Here is a 6,000-nt window from a genome sequence, read left to right as displayed (position 1 = left end):
CAGTAGCAGGGTCAATTCTGATTCGTCGGAATTCACCACGTCATGCATGTGATACAGGGTGTAAAATCACATCCTTATAGCCCCTTTATCTTTTGAACCGTTTTGTTGATAGAAACATACTTTCAATTACAAAAGTATCCAAATTATATGCCTATATTAAAATACGCCATTTTTTTCTACTAATAGGCCATATATATCGACGGCCCAAATCAAAAAGGCAACAACTAAGAAAGTTGCATTTTCGAGTTACGCACACCATGAGAACCATGGAAAATTCCCGTACGTATTGCAAAACAGCAACAACTCCCAACTATGCTTATACGCTCCCTACTGCAATTTTAAACTGAGCCGACTCCCGTTGACTCTCATACAAAATGAATCCTTAAAATGCCGATATCTCAGAGCAGAAAATTTTGCCTTTGAGTGGCTGCCTTTTTTTTGAACTGGGCCGTCGATATGTACTGAGATACAAAATTTAATTTTTTTTAACTAAGATTCGTTCTATTTCAAAGACGCGTGATAAAATATCGCAATTTTTCTATAACACTAATTAAATAAATAAAACCTAATTAATGGGAAAAAAACAAGTCAATTCAAAAAGTCAATGTTTATAAATTACTCTAATGGTATCACGGAGACTTTTAATGATCCAATTAAAGATCACGACTGTGAAAGTGAATCTTTTTTCAATTAATAAACACGAGTCTTGAAAAAATATAATAATAAATTAATTTTCTAATTTAGAGAGAGAGGAAAAAAATTAGAATTTTTTTTAATTTTCTATGGTATCGTGTGTATATTTGAATATACAATGTATGTACGTGATAAAAAAAAACAACTCATAATACCAATTTCTTTTCTCAATTTCTTTGGTATTTTAGAAAGTGTCATTTCAGTGTAAAATACGCAATACTTTTTTTTTATCTAGAAGGAATTGTCACCACCAAATTGAGGGAATTGGAAATAAAATTTTATTAGTTTTATCAATTTAATTAATTTTATCTGAGGGTGAGATGTCACACTCTCTTCGCTATCCATACCGCACGACGAGTGACACCATCCTCGGATAAGTCGCCATCTGGTGGCAGTGTCAGCAATTATGAGCTTTGGCCCCGAGTTAGGTCAACACGACCTATAGTAGGAGGCGTCCGCGGCAAAGCTAGTGACGTCACTGAAGGAGGTCATCTCACCTATAGCCATTGGATATAGCGGGCCGACGCATGCGACATCTTTACCCTTTTTTGTGTGGTATATCCAATGACTGTAGGTTAGATGGCCTTCTCCAGTGACGCCAAGAGCTTCGCGCGGAGGCCTTCTGCTATAGATGGTGTTGGTTAGGTCCCGTTCAGCGCACACGAGCTCTGAAGATTGAGAATCGTTGCCTTTGTAGTCTAGTGCGCTCACCCGACAAGTGAGAGGACGTAAGGTAAATAAAGGAAGAAAGCGTTTTCCATTAGTTCATGTCGTTCTTTTCCAACTTTTCTCCGATATTTGAATTCAAATATTTCAGCGAATATTGTACTTAGAAACGTGGATTTTTTTTGTGGCCTTATAAGAGACAGGGCAACAACTTTCTAATTGGTTTTTTTGAGCACACGTAACTATAAAAAGTTGATTTAATTATATGGAAACGACCCTCTCAAACAAATGTTAAGTAACTGCACGTCATTTGACCACTTTTTGCAATTGAAAGTATGTTTCTATACTATGCTATAGTTCTATGCTATATAGCTAATTTACGATTACCAGATGACAACACAAGCGTGGGAAAACCAATTTTTCAAATATGTTAATTAATAAAATTCAGTTAGATGTTTCGCCCCTGTAAAAGTGTTTACTGCATTACACTTTTATGTAATGCAGTAAAATACTGTTTTTTGCAAAATGTTGCCTAACAAATGTATAAAACAAATTATGGCTTTTTTTTGTGGCACGAATGAATTATATAATTACATAATATGTATATAATTGAATAACATAATGAATTATATATATTATGTACATATAATTATTATGTATTATTCAACATATTTGAATTGGTATTTTTTTTTTCTTTTTATTGTAAGCGTATAGTGCTGAAAAACTTTCAAGTACCAGGTGAATCATTTTGATAATTTGATCATTTTTGTAGCGACACCGTCATTTTCTGCACACGAGGGTTAATTAGACTGGGACCTACAATTTATTGCCGATTCCGAATGGCAGGCTTGTTTTTTTTATACTCATCGAGAGGTTGGTGCGCTAGCCCCTCGATGGCGGGAATCCCTGCGGTAGCAATTTCTTCTGCGGTCAATGTCGCCATTTCTGTTGTACCCCTGCGTCAGGAAAGTTTTCTGACAAGGGCGAACCGGGTATCGAACTCGCGACACCTCTAAACATCCTTTGGTACTTCAGGCGAGTATCTTATCGACCTAGTCTATCGCGCCCCACTAGTTGAATCAAATCGTCGTGAACTAAATACTTTTCTGGAAAAGAATTATTTTCTTTTGTTTTTAGGCCTTAATTAGAACTATTATAACCTACCAAAATTTCTCATAATAACACTGCTCAACAACAAATTTTTTCACTGTCAAAAATTAAATTTAAACGGGTTTTTGGGTATATTGGGGCTGTTCATTTTGAAACTGATGTTGGTTTTGCCGAATCGGCTCTAGTTTTTGAGATATAATGCATCTCCCGACATTTGACTTTTTTGAATATGTTTACATTGGAAGTGTACTGGTGTCGGGGAGATATGACCGAAGTGTTTTTCAACGGGATGGATAAAATGGACCATGAGTTATTAATACATCGTCAATCAACTGCTTCGAAAAGGGGACGCTAGTATCGATTGGGAAGTGGCAATTCTAGGTTGTGGTGTTGCAGGGAGCTTTGCTCTAAAGCAGCGGTTCTCACCCTTTTTGACTCGCGGAGCCCTTTTCAATACATAATTTTTATATGGGAGCCCTGTTTGTATATAATTTTTATGGCGGAACCCTGTAGGCCTCTTTTTCTTATTTATCTATCAAATTTACTTATTTTATTTTCATTGAGTCACCGCGGAGCCCCTGGGAAGTGCACACGGAGCACCGGTTGACAAGCGCTGCTCTAAAGGGTTGCGAATAAATGTAACAGCTTACCTCGGGAGGTCGTGAATTCTAACACGATTGGTAAGCTATCGCTTTTTAACACGTTTAAAAAGAAATACGATAAACATGTTGGGGTACATCGGGAAGCTATCCACACTTAGAATAAGACTACCATAAATACATTTTATGGGCATTGTATAATATTTTATTATGTATATATATTGTAATTTTTGCGATTGCGTTTTTAATTGGGTTGCTGTATTTTAGCAATATGTGACATCCATACTTGTTATGGGTATCTTTTTCTCAGCCACCTCGTTGGGCATTTTGCCTGTTGTGGCCTCGTATTTGTATCGGTACTGTATATTGGGGTTAATCGACAAGATATCCATACTTGGATGCATGGGCGGAGATACGGAGGGGCGTGGGGGGCATTGCCCCCCCCCCAGCGTCAAAGGTGGAGTCGACTGATCTAATATATATATATATGAATTGACATCATCGTGCCCCCCCCCCAGCAATAATGACCGTGCCCCCCAGACTTCCAGGTCTATCTCCGCCTATGCTTGCATGAGACAACCATAATTTTTTATATGGGCCGTATGTATATTTATATTTTATCATAATTATTAGTTTTTATTGCTCTTATATTGGGTTGCTGTATTTTTGATGTAGTTTAGTTAATATTCGACATTCATATTTTTATGGGAATCTTTTTCCAGCCGCCTCGTTGGGCATTTTGTCTGTTGTGACCTTTGTATTTGTATTTCAATATAGTCTGCAGCCACTAATTTTTGCGTCGAGAATTTTCATTTTCCATTTTTTATTTTCTTATTTTATTCAATAAATGCATTATTAAACTTGCATCACGATCTGACATTAGTGGTCTTTATTCGTTGATATTTATTATTGATTATATATTTATACACATATTTATTATTGATTTACGTTTCGCACACCTCAAATGTGATTTGTATGCTCTCTGCTCATGTGTAACTATTGAAGTTTGAAATTTTTACTTCATCTCAAAAACTATAGCCAATCTGACAAAACCAATGTCAGATTCGGAATCGGCGCCCAAAAAGCATCCTATAAAGTTACTGATAAAGTCTTTGAGAACAAAATCGGGTGTTTAGCAGTGAATTATTACATTTTTTCATAATGTGGTACTGAAAAGGTTAAGAAAAGCTGATATTCGGTATTCGGCCACAAAATTAACCGAATATTCGGTTATTCGGGCAAATCACTATTCGTCCCATCTCTATTAAAAAAAGTCTAACACTTAACGGCAAAATCTCCCAGAATGTTCTACGCCGTTGCAACCAAGATCGACAGTATTTCTCGATACGTAACTTTTGAGAGGATACAGTATTTGTGAATACTAAAAATTAAATGTGTAAATGATAATAATAATAATGAAAACACACAGTGAGATATCTTATCGTTTTGTGTCCTAGGAGTTATCGCATGTGATAGGTCAATCATGCGCTCTCCCCCCCTGTTGGATGAGAGTGGTGCCGTCGAGAGCGACACCCCTATTGATCAGTGAGGTCCAGAGCAACCCCGGCTCACTCTCAGTTATTTGCGACTCTAGCTCCACGAAAGACCTGGCCATCTCACTCATTCTTCTCTATTCCACCCGGTATTATCACTACAGAAAAATATTATCATTATTAATATACCCGAACAAAGATTCTCCTTTTTTTTTATCTTCCCTATAAGAATCTGTATTTAAAAATACGGAAAGGAACTAACAAGTGTTAGGCCTAAATTTTTGTATATATTATACCCGTTAGTAATATCTTGTAGTGAAAGAATTAATCTATCTCTATCTCTCCTCGAATAATATATTACATTATTATAATTATACATTCCCGCGCTTTGGCTCTTTTATACTATTATAGTACATCGTCGTCGTTCAATCTACTATTTATAAGTAAGTGGGTTTTTTTCTTGTATGTTTGTTATATCGATTGTTTTCTGCAATTATGTGTGTTTAGGAGTAGTTTTGCGTGGAAATATTATCGGTAGATTTGCATGTTTGTAATGTGTATTTATAGAATTGAGGTACTAAAAAATCGTAGGCGATGTTTGGTGTTGAACGTTGACATCAACGTGGATGTGAATGTTGCAGGCTGGGTGGTTGCAGTCTCTCATTGGCTCTCCCGGGCCGGTGGAGATTTACGGTAGGCACTGGAGAACAGGGCCTCCACTTGAATAGAATTTTGGAAAGAATTTAATGGACTTTTATAAGTAATTTTTTTTTTCTGAATTTAATACTTATTGATGAGTTATTTCGAAAATATATTTCAGTAAAATTGGAAACCTCTCTGGCATATTTCACTCATACGTGCACCGTTGTTGCAATTTTTTCAGGGGTTGTCCGTTGTGATTTCGTTATATTTGATGATTTAATTACTACATAAAAATTTATTGAATTAGATTAATTCTGGCAAGATAATTATTACGATTTTAGGACACATTAATATATTAGTTATTGTGCAGTAGACAGATATTGTTTCCATCAAAGTAGACTAGAAACTCCTAGCATTTCCATCAATTTCATGTACGGAAATAAAATTTATATCATTTATAATTTATATTTCACCTATATATATAATTTATGATCAATATATATAAATGAAAACTATATTTTTTATAAAAATTCGCATCTTTCTAGTCTCCTGAAAAAAAATCGATGGTAAGTTTAAAGTTCCATATATGATCTGATTTAATTTTAATAATATAAATAAACATATATTGTGATGAATTATTATAGATTATTAATTATTACAGTTATTTTATGGCCTAATATATGACTATATAGCTAATTTTTATGTCATATCGTTTTGTTATAAAGGACACGATAGGAATTAGTTCGATGTGTAATAAGAGTACCTGATTTTATGGTTGACTATATAAATATTGTTTG

At 35.1% G+C, this 6,000-nt stretch overlaps 1 protein-coding gene across 7 annotated transcripts in view; it reads left to right on the top strand.

Moving 5' to 3' along the window:
• The first annotated feature begins 4,652 nt into the window (after positions 1 to 4,652).
• LOC149073001 (RIMS-binding protein 2-like) overlaps positions 4,653 to 6,000 on the top strand; it is a 240,323-nt gene continuing 238,975 nt past the window's right edge. For all 7 annotated transcript variants that reach the window (XM_089246380.1, XM_089246386.1, XM_089246383.1 and 4 more), the window contains exon 1: positions 4,653 to 5,004. The gene's annotated coding sequence lies outside the window, so the exon portion shown is untranslated. The remainder of the gene's footprint in view (positions 5,005 to 6,000) is intronic.

Source organism: Pholcus phalangioides, unplaced genomic scaffold, assembly GCF_987345545.1.
Source record: "Pholcus phalangioides strain wild (caught in Gottingen) unplaced genomic scaffold, Ppha-v1.0 ptg000017l_1, whole genome shotgun sequence".
Taxonomy (NCBI): Eukaryota; Metazoa; Arthropoda; class Arachnida; order Araneae; family Pholcidae; genus Pholcus; species Pholcus phalangioides.
This window is presented reverse-complemented; position numbering and strand designations above follow the sequence as displayed.